Raw genomic sequence first — 22,246 nt, 5'->3', positions numbered from 1 at the left:
TCTGATTAAACTGGTATTTAATGTCACAGTTAAAATAAGATGCATTCAATGACTGTGGATGTACAACTAATGAAAGATTGAGTTCAACATTAATTGATACCTGGTTAATTCTGATCAAAGATTCAGGACTCTCCTAACTTTCATGTTAAAAAAAATAACCCCAAAATATACACTGCTAGAGAAAATTTAGCTTTCTGTAAAAATTTCTGCACTACCACCAATAGTCTACTTGCTTGCCAATCATTAAATCAGCTGAAGTATTCCTGGCATAATATTCAATTACTGAATAAAGGGCTTTTGGGGTCAGCTGGGGATAAAGTCTGAATGAGCATTTCTTCTCTGAACCATAAGTATCAAAGACATAAGTTTAAGTTTATATAACACTAACTGCAATTCACATGTAGAAATTGCCCCCAAATTTCTCTTTCTGACTACTTTATTATCTTGACTTTAATTCAGGGTTGAATTCATTCTCTGTCTCCTTTTCTCCCTCCCTCCACTTGGAACAGAGTTGAAGGAAATGAGCTTCACTGAGTAATTAGTATTCTTACCCTGGCCCCATTTCTTGGTTGATCTTTTGTTCTAAAGCAGCAGTTGCCAACCGGTGGGCTGCGGCCCACTGGTGGGCCGTGAGAAAATTTTGGTGGGCCACAGAGAAATCTCACCCCCAGAGCACCCCCACAAAGCAATTAATCCAGGCTGCACAGAAACACAAGGCTGCGCCGCCCACATGGCCCGCGGGAACCCTCCCCGCCCACTCACTCCTTACCCAGTAAACTTGCCTATTAAATTTCTATTTTTCTTTTTTTCCGACCATCATCTGTTCTGCTGTGCCGGGAGATTTAGATTAGCTAGGAAGCAGGAAATGGTTGGATTTCTTGCTTTCTAGCTAGTTTTTAGATCTTCGGCTCAGCACAGCCGAACCTCCCTTAGGACTGAATGTTTGCTTGCAAGCAAATTCAGTGCAGACTCATGGCAAGCAAAGAGAGACTGAGCTAGCTGATGGCAGATAGATAGATCACTGAATGATTCTGTGAGCAATTCAATCTGCCTGCTTTGCCTGATTTTGGGCAAAAGTTGCTCTTTTTTATAAAAAATTCAATATTTATATAAATATTTATAATATTTACATACAAGCCATGCCCAGTCACATGACCAAGCCACACCCACAAATTAGGGCACGCCCACAGAACCGGTTAGTGGTCCCTGGAATCTAAATTATGAATTTGGTGGTCCCTGAGGTCCAAAAGGTTGGCGACCCCTGTTCTAAAGAATAAGATTTTCTTTGCATTTTGAGATTATTGTAGCCTATCAATAATCAAAAAAGCATAATTTCTGCCACAATGTTGAGTATCTATCTCCTTCAATATATCCAAGTGTATCTCAAGGTTTTATGGTGAAGCCAATGCTTTTTTGATAGTTACAAAGAAGGTGCTTCTAGAAGTTTGGAAGGCAAGTTCTTATTTATATTAATTTGAGAAAATCAGTACAACTGCCCATCTTAAATATCTAACTCTAGATAGTGAACAAAAAGTATGCAGGTAGTCCTCGACTTGTGACCATAATTGAGCCCAAAATTTCTGTTGCTAAGTGAGACATTTGTTCAGTGAGTTCTGCCCCATTTTATGATTTTTCTTGACACAGTTGTTAATTGAGTCACTTCCATTGTTAAGTTAGTAACCCAGTTGTTAAGTGAATTTGGCTTCCCCATTGACTTTGCTTGTCAGAAGGTGACAAAAGGCAATCACTAGATCCTGGGACATTGCAACCATCATACATCTGAACCAGTTGCCAAGTGTTTGACTTTTCATCATGTGACCATGGGAATGTCACAAAGATCGTAAGTGTGAATAATGGTCCTAAGTCACTTTTTTCAGTGTTGTTAACTTCAAATGGTCACTAAGTCAAGGACTATTGATATAAAACCTAAACCAATTAAAGAAATACAATATAAGAAAAAAACCAAATAACCTGGACATCATATAGAAATTCCGCGAAACACACATATATATTGGGCTTCTCTAGTATCTGTGCCCTAACATTGGGGAAGGGGAAGCCAACTTTTAACAGCCTTTCAGAAGATGATGACGGTCCGTGTTATTCAAATCTCTGGGAGAGGGGAAATCTGTTGTGTTCTGTTGTTTTCTTCAAACGTGTGTGTAAGCATGCTGAGAAAATCTTTTTCCTTCAAGTTTTCTAGAAAGCAACAGCGTAAAGGGCATTGTTTAATTTCCAAAATATAGACAGGACCATAGAAACTTTCTATATGTTAAGTTCACATATTATCCTAAACCATGGTTTGACTTGTTTGGTTTTGGTTAAGGATCTTCTTTGCAATGTAGGTCCTCAATAACACATGGACCCAGATAGCTATCTAGTCAGTGACTCTCCAGTAGCTAAAGTAAGATTTTTTTTCCAATTCTGAGCCTGGAATGTTCTGCCAGCAAAATGCATCCTTGATATATCACTGATCCACAGCCTTCCCCAGGTAGGTGATCATATGAAAACAGATGAGAAATTGTTATATCCTCATTGGGTTGCTTGATCTCTAATGAGCCTCTCAATTTAGTTAAATAAAAACAGATTAATATAAAGCTTTCATTTCATTTTCCTTATACTCATTTTATATCACCATTTTCTCCTTCATGCTTTACAGTCAATAAAACTTCACAATTGTGCACTGTTGCATCTTCAGTACTTTAAAGCAGAATCTTATACTTTTCTGGGTTCTATTCTTCAGATTGTAGTCTTCAGTATTTTAAAACACTACCTTCTACTTTTCCAGGTTCTATTGATATAAGGATAATAACAATGCATTAGATTAAATGTCATGCCTAACAACAATCATACACAATGTTTAAAGTACTTCAGTAGTATTTTGCTGTCTCTTGCCCTGAGCAACTGAGCAATTACACTGATTGTTTAGAAAGAGCACATCCATTCTTCAATTTTCCCTAAAATAAAAAGGTCCAACTTCAGCATACATTCTTAATTGCATTACTATATGCCAAAAGTCTTTCACTTAGCTAGAAAGGATACTGGAGGACAGAATGAAATATTAATGTCCCTGGGTTATTCAGAAATCAAATTCCATAGGAAATGTGAATTAGGCATTACCATAATCCCTTCTCACTGCAATAAACCCTTTTCACTGATAAACATGATCATGCTGGAATGCAAACAATCCTGTGTTTATAGATTTGCCTGCTCCAAAAATTGTCTACAGGGTTTTGGGGGTTTTTTGGTTCTTTGCTTCTACTGGAAATCTAATCTCTTCAGCATCCTCTTAGATTCAAAAATCAGATCATCGCTACATCCAGCAGATATTCTGAAGTTAAAGTCACATCATCAAAAAAGCAAATGCACTGTATTCGGGTGAACTCTTCCACTTGCGTTATTTCCAATGATATATTTGTTTCCATCATGAATTCACAAGGCAAACTCACTATCTCTGAGTTTTTTTTATCCAAATCTGCTATTTAAATTAAACTTTCAATAACACTACCAAAACTTAACGTTCTTTATGCTTATTTTGTATGCCATTCAGCTATCTCCAGATCATAGGCAAAAGCATTTAGCATTATATCACATTTTACACATATAATCTCAGTAAATCTTGCCACCATTCAAAGCTATTATTTTTTTATATTGCAAAAAAATATGGAGCAAAAAGAGAGAGATTTGGTAAGGCCAGAGTTCAACTAGTTGTCACAGCTTGAATTCTTAATGAGAGCAAAACATTTTTTGTACGTGGTATGATGCAAAGCACATTTCTGTGAATATTTTGTCCTCTTTTGGATTTCCTGAATTTAGCTTTACTTGTGTCTTGCTGCTACTATCTTGCAGAGTTATGTGAAACAAAGAATTGGGCTGTTTTCAATAGACATTTAGCTATTTTCAATACTGTCAAATCATCTGATCCTAAGGCAGCAAAGCAAAGTTTTGGCACTATGATCTCTACTTCCAGGCATTGGAATGAGGTTTATTGTGGAATGCAATGTTTGGTTTCTGACAAATGTAATTATGTCCATCTACAGCCTGAAAGTTTCCACAGTTGACTCATTTGTCCATAGAACATTCCTCCATAAATTTTTGGCAACCTTCAGCCTTGCTGCTCTTTTATGAATCATTCTCACCTAGAACTTTATTGATGATGACATCATGCCTTAGCTTAAGTAAAGGAGGCCTACAGAACTCTAGAAGTGGTTCTGAGATTTCAGGTGAATTCAGAGAGATTTTTATTTTATTTTTTTGCCGTACAAGTGGTCTTCCACTGATGACCACAACTGAGCCCAAAATTTCAGTTGTGTTAAGTAAGGCAGTTGTTAAGTAGGTTTTTCCTCATTTTATGACCTCTTTGCCACAGTTGTTAAGCAAATCACTACAGCTAAGTGAATCATTAAGCAAATCAGATTTCTCCCATTGTCAAAAGGCAGCTGGGAAGGTTATAAATGATGATCTTATGAACTCAGGACAGTGCAACAGTGCATAAATATATGCCAGTTGCCAATTGCCCAAATTTTGATCCTGTGATGATGGGGATGCTGCAACAGTCAGAAGTGTGAAAAACAGTCATGCCACTTTTTTCAATGCCTATATGAATAGTTACAAGGTGAGGGTTATCTGTGCCAATTTTGACAGGATGCCTAGTTTTGGAAGATTCACTCTTGTCCCAAATAGTCTCCATTTCAAGAGTAAATCCCTTACTGTAGATTGATAGAGGCCCAATGCTTGGATGACCCCTCATCCATGATATTTATTATAATAGACCCTTATAATACACTTCACATATCCCTCCAATAGGCCAGTGATACACACTTGTTGGGCATAATTGTTTGACCAGCTCTGTACTCATCTAAAGATAGCATAGTAGAACCAATGTTTTGTCATTTTCTCTTCTAGATTCTTATGGAAGACAGTTAAAATCAAACCACACTGGATTCTCCTGTTCAACTAAACTGGTCATTTTATCAAAGGAGACCAGGTTGATTTTTCATGATACACTCTTGCTAAACCCAAGATGATTTCTGTCAAGCAATTCATTTTCTAAATGCTCACAAATGATCTGTTTAACAATGTTTTAGAGTTTTACCTAGATCTTTTTTTCTCTCCTTTTTAAAAGACATCAACTTTATGCTACCACTAAAACTCTGATTAAGTACACCATCATCCATAAATTCAAGATAACTGGTCTGATTTTTGGGCCTGTAACTCATTAATAGAAATTTTAACCTTGGGGCAGCTGCTCATTATCCAGAGTCCAGAAAAATCATCTGTCAGGGTTCCAGTTAACACACCCAATGGAATCAAAATGCCAAGGCAGGCATATTCCTCAAAGTATAGATTTGTTTTGACTACACATCCCCAGCTATCTCTATCTCACCCCTTATGTTCCCACAGCTCCAACCAGCCTTGCTGTTGCAGCCCTGAAGATGCTTCCAAAATGGTTTCAGCTCAAAATGGCTTCCCAGCTGACATCATCAATGGTGAGGTCCTGGAATGTACTCTAATTTATAATTGGAAGTTTCTAAATAGAAGATGGATTATTGAGAGGCTTGGTCCTTCACATCACATTTCTTCTTTCCCTCAGTTTAGATTTCTATTTGTTCAGTCAAACTATCAGCAGCACACACATAAGATGTGATGAAGTTTGGTAGCAAGTTATACCAAAATTCAGGAAATCCAATTTATTTATTTATTTAGTGTTAAATAAATATTTTACTACTCTATAATTCACTTGTTGATTTAAGGCAATAGTAAATTGCTATATCACTACTTTGTGGATATACCTGAGCACAATGACAACTCTAGAAAATACTGAACTATTTTAATCCTGAGCCCTTAAAAAAAAAAAAAACAAGTTCTCACACAGACACATATTGAATGCATTCCATTCAAGAAGAGTTTTTCATTCAAGTTTCTATCCTTTCCACTTGCCTTCCAAACATCTCCTTGAGTTATTATGGCAAGTATTTATATTGCTCTATTGTTTGACATTTATTAAAAAGTGAAATATCCTTGAACCCTCGGAGGATTGACATCTTGTGAACAGGCTTTATGTGAACTTCCAGCTTAACCTACTGACTGTTTCCTTTTCCAATTCAGTAGGAAGCAAAAAGACAATACACTAAAATAAATATGATCCACTGGTCCCTTGACAATACAAGAACATGGAACTGCCAACATGAGCTGCCAACTCATTGTCAGCCTTTATGACAAAGGATATTATTTCATGGCAAATTGCCCCAACTAGTCATCTTATATGCATCCACAAAAAAAGTCCTGAAGCATAATAGTTGGATTGCCTGAATCAACTATTTAACTTCTGAAAGTAGGCTAAGTATTTCATATTTTTTTAAAAATAAATTAGGCCATTAGTGCTAGCAGAAAAGAGGAAGAAATGAGGGAGACTCCCTCATATCTGCCAACTCTTGCCACTTACTTGGCAGTCTTGATTGCAGAGGCTTATCCTGACTTAAAACCTCAGCTTATGAAGTCAAGGTTGTTGAATACTCCCTACAAATAGTAGGGAGTAAAACAGGCAGTACAGTGGCCCCACATGGTTGTAGTTTCATGGCAGGAGCCACAAGACAGCAGGATGGGTAGGGCTGGATGGTCAAGCAGAGCAGTAGGCTGCAATTTCTGAAAAGGGACAAGGGCAGCCAACTAGAGAGATAGATGCAAACACCTATGTATTCAAAAATCACTTGGACAGGATCCCCATTTGGAACTTGGAAATTATGTGAGCAAAAGATTATGGTGAAGAAGAGAAAGACAAAAAAAACAAAAGCCCAGAAGCTCTATTATCTATAGGGTGGTACTACTTTGATTCTTCTTTCTTCTTGGCACAACAGAGAATTTAGGGTATCAAGTCATTGATGTTTTCTCCCTTGGCTTGTGCACGTCGCTGGATGGAGGAGAAGAACTGCAGGCTTCAACTTTTGTCTTTCACCTTTGCAGAAGATCAGGTACTGTGCTATGAGTATTCAATAAGATATTGTATATAGGCATACTCCTCCATTCCATACATATATCTGTGTATTTCTTAGGAGAAGGCCTCTTTGTGATTAAGCTATCAATTTGAGAGCAGAATGGGAATAGCAGAGAGGGGGGTGGAATTTGATTTTGAAGCAACAAAAGGCATCATACAATCATGGATTTGGGCAGTTGTGGGTGGCTTTTGGTTGGATCATAACATATTAAGTTATCAATCTTCAGTCACACTGTTTTTAGAATCTAGAATAACAATGATTGGCAACAATAGTCAGTGACAAGTTCAGAACTTCTGCTTCAGATCCCTTTGTTTTTAAAAAACATAGTTGTTGGTTTGAACTTCAGAAACATGGCTCCCATATTGCTTTGGCTTCAATGAAGGATGGGCTCTGTCCCTTTAGGTCTTGAGAGCCAGGGGAGAAGGATGGCAAAAACAAATAACAAAGCATTTTTAGTTTTGTCCCAATGGAACAAAAATGCATTTGAGATATTCAAGTAGAACGTTCTGAATGGGGCTGGTTTATTTTCAGCTAGGAAAGCTTTTCATTTTTTTTTTCTAAATGCTTTATTTTTGAACTTCCAAAGTCTGCTTATTTATCTTTCATGCATCAAAGGTGTAGTTTGGACTCCACCAAGGCTTGCTACCTTTATACTTCAGATGAAGATGCTTTGAACTTTCAATTGATCTAGTTTAATGTAGACAAGAACACAGTAGTGACAAGTTTCAAAAGAAGAGGGGAGGCTGATATCTGAGCTATAGATTTTTAACAATTCACACTAGTTCCAGAGCACTTATACTTCCAAAATCTGCCGCAGAATCTATAGAAGCTGAATGAGAAGTTATTGATGCTTGGTGGAAAATTATCTAACTGCCCCATGGTTCAATGGAAGGGCAGACTACAAACTAAAGTGCCAAATGGGAACAAATACAGTAAGAGGCAGCAACAATAGTTTTGGACTCGGACTTCAATACCCTTGGTTGTTTAAGTACTCTCAACTTGACTTCTGTCTCTGTTATGAATAAAACTGAATCAAATCCAGAAAGTACCGTACTACAGCCATATTTTTGGCCCTTGCCCCATATCCAGTACTTTATCATAAAAACCTGTAGATGCATACTAAAAGTGAAAGAAGAGTCATCTTTCAGTGCAGAATACACAGAGAGAGAAAACAAAAAACAGAGACAGAGACAGCTAATAAAGCAGTGAAGTGTGTGTGATTAGGATGTTTTATCTTGCAAGACAATTAAGTAAAGATTGAGAAGGGTCATCTGAGACAACAGTGAATGGGCCATCACTAAGTTCTCTTGTATCTGAGGTAAAACCTGAATCAGCACCTTTCACCACTTTTTATTCATTATTTTACTCTTTTTAATGCAGAGATCTCTCTCCTTCTTTATTTTGTTATCCAGTCTTCACTCACTCATTTATCCAGGTCAGGTTTGAGGTTGTACTTAGATGGCCAAAAAGGCCCCTTTCAATTCTATTATTCTGTGATCATTTAATATAAATAATCTTTTTAGAATGACAAGTAATCTGTGTGGGTCCCACTAAATAAGCAAACACCTTCAAAAACATGAAAGAGCTCTAAATAATCACATAACAGAGTGCTCTTCCAGCTTAGCAAAACTGCTAATTTTGCAGATTCAGAAAACATTTAAAAAGAAACAAAAATAGGGGATGAACTAATTCCTGAGCCATTATGCAGAATTAAGCATTATACAGTACCCGTGTTTCATTGTTGACATAATGGAGTTATCCACCCATATATTAATTAAGGGCACCAACAACTCAGCAAATCCAAACTCTGAATAACAGAAAGAAAACTTACAGTCTGCCATGAGAACATGACTGAATATTTAGGAATACTGCATTTTCACAGGAAGCTAAGATTAGTTTTGCGAGTCTGATGTCCCTGTACAAAACAATAATCCTTGAAAAAAATTATAGAAGTCTCAACATATTTCAGATGATTTGGGTTGGGATTCCAATTGTGTTTTATTAGAAATATACTTATGCCTCTCAATCATAGCCCATAAGAAGACTGATTAAAACCTCCAATCTTCTATGGCTATCTTTGGAAGACCCATTACACTACACTAAGATGAATAACAGAATAATAGAGTAAGAGACGGAAGAGACCTTGAAGGTCTTCTAACCCTACAACCTGCTTAAGGAGGAGACCCTAGACCATTTCAGACAAATGTCCATCCAATTTCTTCTTAAAAACCTCTGGTGATGAAGCACCCACAGCTTCTGAAGGCAAGCTGTTCCACTAATTAATTACTCTGTCAGGAAATTACCTATTTCTAGGTTGGATCTCTCCTTGATCTTTCCATCTATTGCTTCTTGTACTGTCGTCAGGTGCTTTGGAGAATAGGTACGTTGTGGCAGCCCCTCAAATATTGGAAGACTACTATCATGTCACCCCTAGTTCTTTTCTTCATAAGACTAGACACACCCAATTCCTGCAACTGTTCTTCATGTGTTTTGGCCTCCAGTCCCCTAATCATTTGTTGCTTTTCTGTGCACTCTTTTAAGAATCTCAACATCTCATCATTTTTATATCATAGCGAATAGTTTGGGTAGTTTGGGGTTCACCATGTTGTGCTGTGATAAACCTTATCATAGCACAGTAAAGCTATGATAAGGTTTATATATTTATTCAGGTGTCATATATTCAGTGAAACTAGGTTTAAGTTTTAGGTTGTTTTGGAAAGCTAGCCTACCTATCAAACTGCTGATAAAAAGCACTCTAGGCCAAAGATGGTAACCTCTACTTCAACTTCTTCACATAGGGTCTTCTAGATGTGTTTGCTCTTAGGGACCATTCCCTAGGCTGTACTGAGGGGTGGGATTCTACAGGTTTGCATCTATTCACTAGAACTGGTTATTAACATTCTAAGCAGTTCAGAGAACCGGTTGTTAGAAGAAATTACTGGCCTAATCCTGTAAGGAAGGCAGGAAGGAAACATTCTGGTGTTGCTTACAGAAACTGCCTCTCTGTTAACCCTTATTACATTCTTGGCAGGACTAGACTTCCTGTCTCAGGAACGTCTCTGGATTTTTTCCCCCTCCTTTGCTGGTACTTTGCTTGTGTGGAGTGACCATTCAAAGTTACAATGGCACTGAAAAAAAGTGACCATTATGACCATTTTTCACACTTACGACTGTTGCAGCATCCCCACAGTCACGAGAGGCCAGGTGAGGAAATGTGTGCCTCAATGTGAGTGATATTGAGTTGGCCACACCCAGCCAATAACATGACTACCAAGCTATGTCCACCCAGTCACATGACCACCACCTAAGCCACACCCACCACCTAAGCCACGCCCACAGAACCGGTTGTTAAAAATTTGAATCCCACCTCTGGCTGTACTGCTGAACAAAACAGATGTTACCACTGAAGCTTCCTTAAAACTATGTTTGTTCTTTCCTCCATTCCTGGAATAAAGCTGTCTCAGAAGCCTGGAATTCATGTAATTTTACTTTGCAACAGATTTTTCTAATCTTGAATCCTCTGGAGATGTTGGAACTGCAACATTCTCTGGGGAGCTGTATTTCTAAATAATGTGGAAGGTTGCAAAGCTCAGCCACCCAGAATCACTTGGTGGTGAGATAGACAGCATATAAATTTAATGAATTAATAAATAAAATAAACTTCATTAGGAAAATCTACTGTACAGTTTGGTGCAGTGGTTAAGGGCTAGCCTAGAAATCAAGAGACTGTGAGTTCTAATCCTACCTTAACATGAAAGCTGGCTGGGCAACTTTGGGCCAGTCACACTCTCAGCCCAACTTACCTCACAGGGTTGTTGTGGAGAAAATAGGAAGAGGAACAGGCTCCTATGATTTATCAACAAACTATGGAGACACTAACTCGAAGAGGAAGTGACCTGCCCAAATATACCGTACTAGACCATAATATATTTTATTTTATTTTGATTTGCCATGTTGTATAAACCCAGCCTTTCTACTCTAAACTATGGTTTATGACTTAGCATTTTCTACAAATTAAGCTAATTGTGGTTAACTCAAGAAATCATCAAAAAGCAAGCAATAACACAGTATGATATGTGAGCCAAGTCAATGAGGACTATAAAAATACAACTTTTCACTCTGTTCCTCTTGACCCAAATCTATCCGCCCATTTAGGCTAGGGCAACATAGGATACCTGTTGGCTGTGGTAAGGAGAACAAGTGGGGCAAAAGACTGACAGAGAAATTGATTAAGAAAAGGTGTTTCTCATCCCTCCTCGTAACTGAGGCATTTGTCAAATGGAACAGGCTCCATTTCTTCAGGGGGGGTGGGGGGGACTGGAGAGAGAGAGAAAGCCCTAGGCTAAACAATGCAAGGAAATGCCAAAAACCTTTGACAGAGTGCCCAAGCTGCAGAGGACCCAGGCTCCTGCCCTTTTAAAACTTAAAACCTGACAGGCACAGCTCTAGATGGAGGTTTAAGAAAAACTGCACTTGCTGTTAACCTCTCCAAAACAGTTTGTAATCCCACTATCTTGTTCTAGCCAAAAGGCTTCTCTGCCCGCCATCAAGAAACAAATAATTAATATTACCCTTAATATTGCAATTGATCTTCCTGGATACAGTATAAAGATCACCTAATTCCTGATCAAAGTTTTTTTTTTTTGTCTGTATTAAAAGACTGCCAGGGTAGGAGATATTTCCCTTGTATTTAATCATTCCTGCAATAATGTTACACAGGTAAGAACCTCCCGAAACCTTTTGCTCACCTTTACTTCCCGCACTGTGGCTATTAAAAGCTTAGGGGCACTTTTCAAGGAAAAGGTTTCCAATTATTGAAATAGTCTAGAAAGAAGCCATGAAGTCTCTTCAGAGACTTCACAGGAATGCCACCTAAGAAGAGTGGATGGTCCTTCTCTATTCTAACCCTCAATAAACTTATCAAAACACAGCAATGATCATTCTGCATTACAACACTGCTCCAGAGCAACTTTTCACAACCCAACATGTTTTAAAGAGGATTTGACTACATCTCCCAGACAGCATGCTAGCTAGGAATTCTGGGAGATGTAATTACTTCTTTGGACAATGCTCAGTTTCAGAAGACTGCTTTAAAATGGGATTATATTTAATCCAGAGCATTGAATAAAATGAGCCCTTTCTGAATTACCTAGCTTTTCAAGAGAACATTTCGTAACAGGAAAGGCAAATTCTGTACACAAAGTACAGAGAAGGAAAAAAATGCAAGGGGTCTTTCATGAATCCCAAAATTCCATGCTTTAAACTCTTCCCCTATAAAATTTCTACATATAACACTTTAAAGGATTCATGTTCTTTCACCTGGACTATTAAATAACTTAAACAGTGGAGAGATTAAGAAAACAGCTGCAAAATTTCAGTACACCTAACTGTCATTGCCACAAAAATAACAGCATTTTAATTCCACTGCTGGCATAAGAAACCAGACGCGCAGACTGCAGCATCCTCTTTAAACAACAGAGCAGAAAAGTACATCCATCTCTTCCTTCCTGCCTTTGGTGCAGTGAAAACTTAGGGAACTACATTTTATTGGCTAGAGGCTATAGAGATATAGATAGCAGTTTTGGAAACTAACAGACTAGATCTTATTACTTTTTAGACAATGCTAATGTTCTGCTAATAAACAAGGCTAAAACCTCTGAGGAATGCTTGGAAACAAACCAGCTAGTATTTCTCATCTCCCTCCTTGGCTAAGCCAGCCCTACCTTTGTGAGTGCTCCCCATCTCTGCTGTGTCACTCCTCTGGACTGGACTGGGCTGGTGCTGTTTGTACAATGGCGTTTCTTTCTGCAGAGCAACCTCTTCACCAACTTTTAACACCCCCACGCATTGATTGATGCATACTGCAGTCGCTGCAAACCTTGTAGCCCACAGCTGGAGGGGGTGGAGTGGGGAGTCTAGGATCGTCTCCCATGCTGCCTAGCAGAACCTCAATGATAGAGTTGTCTGCCTCTCCATGACTCACTCTCCCTTCCCCCTCCCGCTCCGTCCCTGAAGGATTTCCCTTTTTCACACAAATCTAGCAGATGGCTTTAGACTAACAGCAGGAATGCTTGTTAGGCATCCAGTGGTATTCATTCAGCCTACCCTATCCCTCTCCCCTTCAAATAACATATCTTAGTCCTCCTTAGCTGTAAACATCTGGCTCATTTCAAAGAAGCCTCCAATGAACAAAACAGCCCTGTGTTTTCCTTCTCCTATATGCAGCATAATGCTGCAAACACAATAAGGGAAAGTGCCTGAATGTTTGCTTTCCAGGCCTCTAAAGAGGCCCCATGCCTCTGTTAATGTTTGGTTTTGTTTGTCACACTCCTATTTATTACTTCAATCTAATGAACAAGCAAGTTTTCAGACCTCCTTAGCACTGTGCCACTGCACAGTGTTGATAAGAACGAAGTGGGAGTAAAAGAGGGAAGGAAGAAAGGCAGTTAACACACGTGGAAAAAACTATTGAGTACAAAAGAAGATCATTTATCTTAAGAAAGGTCATCGTTGTTATTGAAGTGATTAGATGAATTCAGCTAAACTCAGAGGGGCTACAAGTTTCTCTGTGGAAGCTTAATAGAGGATCTGAAATCATCTGCCAAATCATATCTCACCCTTCATTAGTATCCCGTATATTGAATTTCCAAGCAACAAGTATTTCATAGCAGAGATTGTGTTACTATTAGATACAGTCCCTATTCACAATTCATTACTGCAGAATCCAATAAAACAAATGTCTAAACCAGATAAAACACAGAGCTAAAAAGTGAACTTGGCTCTATTAGCACTATTACATCCAGAAAAAGTCAGCTAGATATTATGATGTGTAGTTTTCACTTTCTCATAATTGGTTTGCTGATTTAATTTTCTTACTAAAGTCTCAAAGTTTAATAAATGGGAACAACTAGCATGGATATTTGTTCACTGGCTCCAAACTTGGTTCTGGCCGCAATTGAGGATCCAACATCTCTAAATCCCTATGTGGTTTGAGACAAGCACATTTTTGGCAACTAGATGTGTGGACAATGATATAATTAATAGGCTTTTGGCTTATTTGGGAGCAAGGAAATGTGTGTGTGCATGTATTTCCCTCCAAGTTTTTACACATCAAAAATCATGACTTTCCTTTGTTCCAAAATTTAATAAGAAATTGCAACATTATAATTTGGCAGTTTCTTTCTGAAAATTCAGTAGGTAAACTCTGGAGGCAAGGGGGGAAATGGACATTCACAGAGCATCTACAGCCTGTACTTTTATTTTTGCGCAATCAGCTGAGTGAGATCAGTTACAGTATTTTGTGAAGGAGGTAGCATGTCAACTGTGTGACAAAGGGAAAAGAAGATATGATGATGCAAGTTAGTACTAAAAGCTTTTACCTTAAATATATTGGGGAAAATTTGTTATAACTCAGTTTTTCTTAAGCACAGAAATTCATAGACAAGTGAGAAAAGAAATTGGGAAACTGAATTATGAAGAAACTGTGGATTTGCTACTTCAGTCTTTACCAACCTGACATACTTCCAGAATTCATAACCAGCCATGCTAATAGGGAATTGTAAGAGTTTTGATCCCAATACTCGTGAAGGATACAAGTTCAATGAGTTTTAATTAGCTAAATATTTTCAGAAGTCCTGATATCTGGTCATTTACCTGCAGAATTACTACTAGCTCAAGCAAAAAAGACTGGCTAAAAAAAAGCTTGGCTCCTTTCTGGAAAGCAGATTATTACAAAATATAATTATTAGAAGGAACATTTGGGATCAGTAAATTCAACTCTCTGCCCAGTACAGGAGCCCACTATTATCACGAGAAGATGATCATGGAGAATCCATTTAAACACCCCTGATGAGGAGAATCTACTATGCTGACCAGTTTTTACTATCAGAAACTAGGGAAAGAAATTGTTCTTGAGAGAACAATTCCACAACTTGGGAGCAAACTAAATTTCACTCTCTAATGTGTCTAAACAACGAGTTTGGAAAGTAACAGTATCTTTAAAAGCACTTCCTGTAAATTGATCTTACTATCCAAATGACTTCCAATTGCAGTGTCTAGATTGCTACTTAGAACTTTAATACTGTAGTTAAACCATTATCTTAAAAATACTGTAAAAGCAGTAAGCACTTGGTAAGTTGGAGACAAACTGCTTTGTTTAACTTAGAGGATTATGTCTTCCAAGCCACTGTAATATATGAAGTGTAGTTTATGTGACAGGACGTTGTGAGTGAATGCAGCCATTATGGCTTTTAAAACAAACCAGGTCTTAGAATATTTGTTGACTACAAACAATCAAGTTACACAACTAGAGTCACTAAGAGACTTTGTTAGGCAAAACTGTAATGAAATCACTATCTCAATCTATTTACTATTCACAGAAACTAGATATTAAATTCTCACCAGTTCCCCATCCAAACAAAAATATGTTTTGCCAAAAGATGTACTGTTACTTGTTTATTATAATATAAAAGTTTAAGCCAGAGGAGGGGAGGGGGGGGAAGGCTAGATTTGCCTTCTTTTATGCAGTAAGCTACAACTGCAGATGTCATACACCATTACCAATCCCAATTTAGTGCTACGGTTAGATTCAGTCAATATCACTAAGCCAAAACCTAACAAGCCACACTGTGGCTTATAACAATGTATAAACTATACCAGTAGATAGACAGAAATCTGAAAATGCTCACAGAAGAATTATTTTAGACGTTTCACTATCTCACTCTGTTTATGTTTACACAGGCACAATAAAATGACCAGCAAAATCGACATACACAACATGTAACTGACATCTACAGCTAGTCCTTGACTTACAACCAAAATTGGGAATAGAATTTCAGTCATTAAGCAATGCAGCCATTAAGTGTGACTGGACCCAATTTTATGAGCATTTTCAATGTAATCTTAAGTGACTCCCTGTGATCATTAAGTTAATCACATTAAGTAAATCTGGATTCCCCAACTGACTTTGCTTGTCATTGAAAGCTGGCTTGGTCAGTCACAAATTGCAATCATGTGACAAGGCACCACAACCTTCATAAATATGAGCAGCTGTCAAGCACCTGAATTGCAATCATGTGACCACAGGGATGCTGTAACGGTCATTACCTTTGAAGATGGGTCATAAATCACTTTTCCTGAAGCCAACGCAACTTTGAAATAATGAAACAATCATAGTTAAATGAACAATCAGTAATTAAGGTCTACCTTTATTCATAGATTTTTTAACAGGGTGAGAAGAAAATATTTAAAACAACCCCGGATAGGACAAATCTCTGTTTCAATTTGCTATATAGATTGTGTCTTGAGCATCCACAGAAATTTGCACAATATATTAAATTCTATTGTCCTCCCTTCTGTGCATATTACAAAATCTGTAACTGATATACAAGTAGGGACCATAACATCTATTCCTACTTCTCCTGAAAGCAGAAAATAATCCCCTCTAGATTTTCCTGTTCCTCCTTGGTATTTTGCATCTGGACTGACTATACAATTTCCAAAGATAACAAACAACAGAGTTGGAGGTACCCTGTAGGCCATCTAGTCCAACCTCATGTCCAAGCAGGAGACCCTACATTATTTTTGAAAGGTGGCAGTCCAGTCTCTAATTGAAGCTTCCAGTGGTAAAGCTCCCACAACTTCTGAAGGCAAGCTGTTCCGTTGGAGATCCAGATTTTCCACTGATTTCCATATATGAGTTCCTCTGACCTCCACTCACTGATTTTTTCAGTCCTAACCCAACAGAGCAGACAAAAACAACCTCTTTATGAAGCTTGCTTTGTAATCAGAAATGGCTATGTGCTCTGGCCACAAAAAGAAGCATTCAATGCGTTGCCAGCAAAGCTCTCATGTTCATTATCACCTTTTTGGCTGGTGTTATGCTAAGCAGAGATACTGTTCATTTATGCTTTCACACATAATGCTAACAGTGGACATTCTATTATGGCTGTACACACTTTGACTTTTTTCAAATTTCCACATGAAGGTGAAAAAATGTTGCTGCTTTGAAAGCCACATTAACTATTGATTGGGTTCCTTACGCAAAGCAGCAGCATCTTTTTTCAGGCTCACATATTTGTCTGAACTGTATAAATTTAATACCAAAGGATTGCAATTTTGCAAGGTCCCAAAGGGGTCCAATTTTGCAAAGTCCAAAAAATCATTTAGGAAGCAGTCAAAACCCTGTCGTATATTTCAACCATCAAAAGATATGCTGAGCAAGATATGCAAATAGGGGAATTTGGATCAATGAATATTTTAAAAAAGATAACAATGTGTAACAAATATCTGTAGTCCACTGTTCTTAAAGGATCAAGGAAGCTAAATGGGGAGGAAATGCAGAATCAACTTTTGTTTCCTGAAAAGCATTCTTATGAAAAGGAAGATGATGTGTCTGGTCCATAAGTAATTTTCTAATATTCTATGTTATCCCATGGCATGAAAGATAAGAATATTTTGCTCAGCTGAGCAAAGCAATAGTTTGTTGCTATTGCTATATCAATTTCTATGAAATTGCAGAGATAGTGTTGAGTAAAGGAAGAAGGAAGGTCTGCCCAGCAATATTTCAGCAGGACAGGAAGCCATAGTCCAGCCAGAACATGCCAAAACAGACTGGCTCTAAGACAGGAAAGGAGTACGATAAGGCCATAAACTCTTTTTTCAAAGTCTCAACTTTTTTTTAAAATGGGGTGACCAAAACTGGATGCAGTATTCCAGATGTGGTCTTACTAAGGATTTATAAAGTGGTCAGTAATACTTCACATGATCTTGATTCTGTTTATACAACCAAGGATCGTATTAGAGCTGTGGAGATGTAATGGTTAGAATGAAGTACTGTAGGCTATTTCTGCTGACTGCTGGCTGCCAGCAGTTCAATTCTCATCAGCTCAAAGTTGATTCAGCCTTCCATCCCTCTGAGATGTTTCTTCCTGTGACATTCCATTGAAATGAAATTAGACATTTAACAAATTGAATAGAAAAGGGATGGATGCTTTTGAAATTTGGTTGGGAGAAGATTCTTGAGAATACCATGCATAAAAAACAAACAAATTAATTATACAGCAAACCAATCCAAGTTCAGTATGGTCTTTGGACTGGAAGTATCCAATTCCAGATCACTTCAATTTGTTGATGCCTAAAACCCAAAAGATTTTCAGCTCTTCCTCAGCAGCCTGTTAAGACTATCCAACCTAAAGGATATTCGTTTCCCTTAAACCTCACCTCTGAATAGAGCAGATTAAGTTAAGAGCAGGATTTTACTGAATCTAATTTTTACTGAATCTCCTTGTGCCTACAAGATTTTCCATCCAAAGACCTACAAGAATTTATTTTTGTAGAATTTTATTTTCTAAGATTTTGTGCCTGTGCTCTTGTTTTAAATGCAACGTTTATTGTTGCATATGGAATGCATTAAATAATTTACACGGAATTACATTGTTAAATGTTTACATGTTAAATTATGCATGCTCCTTTTTTTTTTTTTTTTTTGCTCACAGAGCTGTTGTTCTTCCCCCCAGTACTATCTACCCCAACTAAAAAATACAACTGCAATATTGAAATACAATATTTCCCCCGTTCCTGTTCTTGTTCTTTTTAATATCAGGATTGAGTAATTATTTTGATGACCAAGAAATAAATGGTACTGGGGCAGGGTGCATATCAAGAACCACATGAATGCAACAAAAAATGAAATTGGCAGTGACACAAGCCTGAATAAAGCTGGAACTTTTTTTCCTGGGTTTATGGAGAGGAGAAATTGCTGGACTGCTTTATTTTCTAAACTACATTAAGCTCTAATTTGGCACTTACATTTCAGTTTCATTTATTTCCCCCAAATGGCAGAAAACTGCGACACCAGTTTAGTTTGATAATGTTCCAGAGGGTACTTCAAGAGCTTTAAAAAAGGAGGAATGGCTGTTATATCAAGCCCCAGGGCTACAAGTTGACTATTTTAACTGGAAATTGAATTTGGGGACTTTCCATGTAGAAAAATGCTGTGTCACTGCAGAATATTTTTTAACAAATCTGGTCAATCTGACAAGTTGAAAAGATGAAGAATCCACCATGGCTGAGTCATACATATTAAAATAAGCCAGCATTTTTTAAAATGTGGGCTGCAGTTCCCAGGAAGGTCAAACTCAATTGATGGAGAAACAGTTCCAGAAACTGTCCTCCACACAAATGCTGAGCAGATTTAATGATTTGACATAGAAGGATGTTGAATCCAAAGAAACCCAACCAGATGGGATTCAAAAAATTTTTACTACCTCTGTGGGCACGGCTTGGTGGGCATGGTTTGGTGGGCATGGCAGGGGAAGGTTACTGCAAAATCCCCATTCCCTCTCCATCCCACTAACCTGCTTTCCAGCTCTGTTCTCCTGTTCAGGGCAACAAAAGAGGACCCAGCTGGGACTCAGGAGGCCGAGAATAGATGGGGGCGGGGCCAGTCAGAGGTGGTATTTCAAACTACTCAAAATTTCTGCTACCGGTTCTCCAGAACTGGTCAGTACCTGCTGAATACCACCTCTGAACCCAACTATTTCATTAGTTTTGCAAATACCCCAGATCTCTCTCTCTCTCTCTCTCTCTCTCTCTCTCTCTCTCTCTCTCTCTTTCCTCTCTCTCTGTATCTATTTATTTAATATTTTAACACATTTAGTTTGCCTTTCAAAGGAGAAGTAGTCAGTCCTGAAGTTCTGATTATTTGAAGTGGCATTTGCTTTAAGAGGGACTTATGATGAAGGAAGAAGAAAAAAGGGAAGGGAAAGGAGATGGCTAAGAAAGAACTCCAAAAGCAATTTGGAGACTGACAACGTTTTGCAAGCAGAAGAAGTTTAGAGATGCTCATTTAAGGTAGAAAAACACTTTTGTCTTTTTTTATTCCTGACTTTGGTGGAACAAGAGCTCCTGCCTTCAAAATTATACCCAAATTTCAGCAATTATGTAAACATTAGCAAGCTCATCCTTCCCGTTAAAAGTTGGATTGTTTTGGTTCGTCTACTTGCAATGAAATGGTTTTACTTCATAGAGTAGCTGAAAGGTTCTCACATGTTTTATTTGATAGATTAAAATTTATTTTTTAAGAAGTAGTAATATATTTCTTACCCACCATAAGGATGAGCCATTGATAATATGGATATTAAATTATCCTTGTAATTTTTCTTCACAAAATTGTTTTAATGCTTGTGAATTTCTTTAAAAGCATCATGGTACACAAAAAAGCACACATTGTTCATGTCATAGCCTTCTATCACAAGGGTGACATCAATTAAAATCTTTATCAAAATATGGATACTAAATGCGGTGTAATATTGAAAATAAAGAAAGGCTGAGGAAATCAAACAAGAAAATAAAGATTAAAGCAAAGATGCATACTTTGCTTGCTTGTTTTTAAGTTAGAATAGCATAACTACTGCATAGCCAATGACAAAAGACTGTGGAAGTTATAGTCTTACTCAGGGGTGTCTAACTGGCAGCCTGCAGGCCGGCTGTGTTATGCACTGGCCACGCCCACCCCAGCGCTGACAGCAACGTGATGCAGCGACACTCCTGCTCTAAATTATCAGGAAGTCACATATCCATGATGCACAAGGAAACATGGTAAAACTGCAGTAATTGTGCAATAAGGTATGCAAAACAACAAGACTGAAGTTTGGATTTATGATATGGGAATTCTGACATTTGTTTTACAAAATATGAGCTTTCCACCCACAACTGGTGATACTCTTTTTTTTAACTTCCTGCACTCTTCAGACAAATTCTTACTTGTATTCCTTGCTGGCCTACATTCCCTAGTGTTACCTGAATCGGGCTACTTTTTTTGATGTAAGGCAGACTCCATTTTCTATTTTTCTAAAACAAAAAAAGCAGAAAGAGAAAAGAAATACATATGCTTCTTAGGGGAGTTCTTTCTGTTAATAAATTACAAAGATGTGCAGGGACGAAGACATAAATCACATCAGACTTATTAATGCAGAAAACTTAAAATGTTTTTTTTAAAAAAAACTGGAAAAAAACATGGACATCTTAAAATTTGCATTAATGTAATTACCATATGCAGATAAAGCTGGGACCATCAATTATACTAAACTATCCACTATCCAACAGCTTTCTTCATTACTTTGAAACTTGCCAGTTTGCAAGATTATATATAAAAACAACAAGGAGAAGTGTTGCTCTCAGGAATATTTTGTAGGATCAAAGCAGACAAACCCTGTATTTTATTCTGCTTTTGGGGTAGAAATAAATCAGTATTTTTCTCTGTAATTTCAGGGTGTCCGAAGTTTCTCTGACAGGGACATACAGAAGGCCAATCAAGCTGGAGGGAAGACAAAAAATTGGAAACGAAGAAAAAAATTCAAGGCAATACAGAATATAATCACCAGTTGCTCAACAAGGCAATGGGATTAGCACTGGATAACTGATGGGACAATTAAGATCAGTTTGGTCTAGTAGTTAAAGCACAGGCTAGAAAACAGGGGACTATGAGTTCAAGTCCCACCTTAGCTATGAAAGATGGCTTGGTGACTCTCAGTCCAATCTACCTCACAGAGTTGTGAAAATAAGAGAAAGGTATGTGGAATATATTTACCAGGCTGAGTTATTTGTAAAAATAAAGGGAGGGTATAAACAAGTCAAAGAAGCTTGAATAAATTTTGTGCTCTGAGGATGTGGAAAAACTGGACAGATAGAGAACAGAAATATCAAGGTCATTGATGTTCAGTAGATTGGTAAGAAAAGGAAGACTGGGCTGGTTTTCTAATAGCTCTAATTATAAACTCAACATCCCAGAGGGACAAAGACCTCAAAGCTGAGTTAGGCACTCCCAATGACTTGGCAATCTACTAGTCTCATCACAAACAAGCTGCCTAAGAAGGAATGTACAGTATTCTGTCAAATGCATTTTTTTTCTCAGATTTGATTGCTGTCTGGAATCAAAAGGCTCAGGGGAAATGAATATTTTCCATACCTAAAGCAGCAAAAGGTTATCCATTTTTTTAGTATATTAACCTCTGTCAAACTTGGGGAAATCATTTAAAAAGTTTTAGTGGTTAGCTTTGCAAGGGTTGAATGGGTCATGTTCCAGCTTAGCTGGGTGCCTAAAGCACTAGAAATGTAAACATTACACTGAGTAGTAGCAATCCATAAGTCATGTGTCATTCCTAGTTTTTCTTATTCCCAACAATCTCCTGAGCAATGTTGTCCAATCTGTTGCCCTCTGTATGTAATTTGACTAAGACCTCTAAAATTCCCAA

At 37.7% G+C, this 22,246-nt stretch overlaps 1 protein-coding gene across 10 annotated transcripts in view; it reads right to left on the bottom strand.

Moving 5' to 3' along the window:
* EPB41L1 (erythrocyte membrane protein band 4.1 like 1) overlaps window positions 1-22,246 on the bottom strand; it is a 193,676-nt gene that overhangs the window by 95,037 nt on the left and 76,393 nt on the right. The window contains exon 1 of one of the 10 annotated variants that reach the window (XM_087959393.1): window positions 12,716-12,898. The exons of the other annotated variants lie outside the window; for them this stretch is intronic. The gene's annotated coding sequence lies outside the window, so the exon portion shown is untranslated. Of the gene's footprint in view, window positions 1-12,715; window positions 12,899-22,246 lie in introns of those variants that run through there. 10 annotated transcript variants of the gene reach the window in all.

Source organism: Notechis scutatus, chromosome 3 (genome assembly GCF_049901735.1).
Source record: "Notechis scutatus isolate UNSWTSFEM ecotype Mainland chromosome 3, rNotScu1.2, whole genome shotgun sequence".
Taxonomy (NCBI): domain Eukaryota; kingdom Metazoa; phylum Chordata; class Lepidosauria; order Squamata; family Elapidae; genus Notechis; species Notechis scutatus.
The sequence above is the reverse complement of the archived record's forward strand: the minus strand, read 5'-3'. Positions and strand labels throughout refer to the sequence as shown.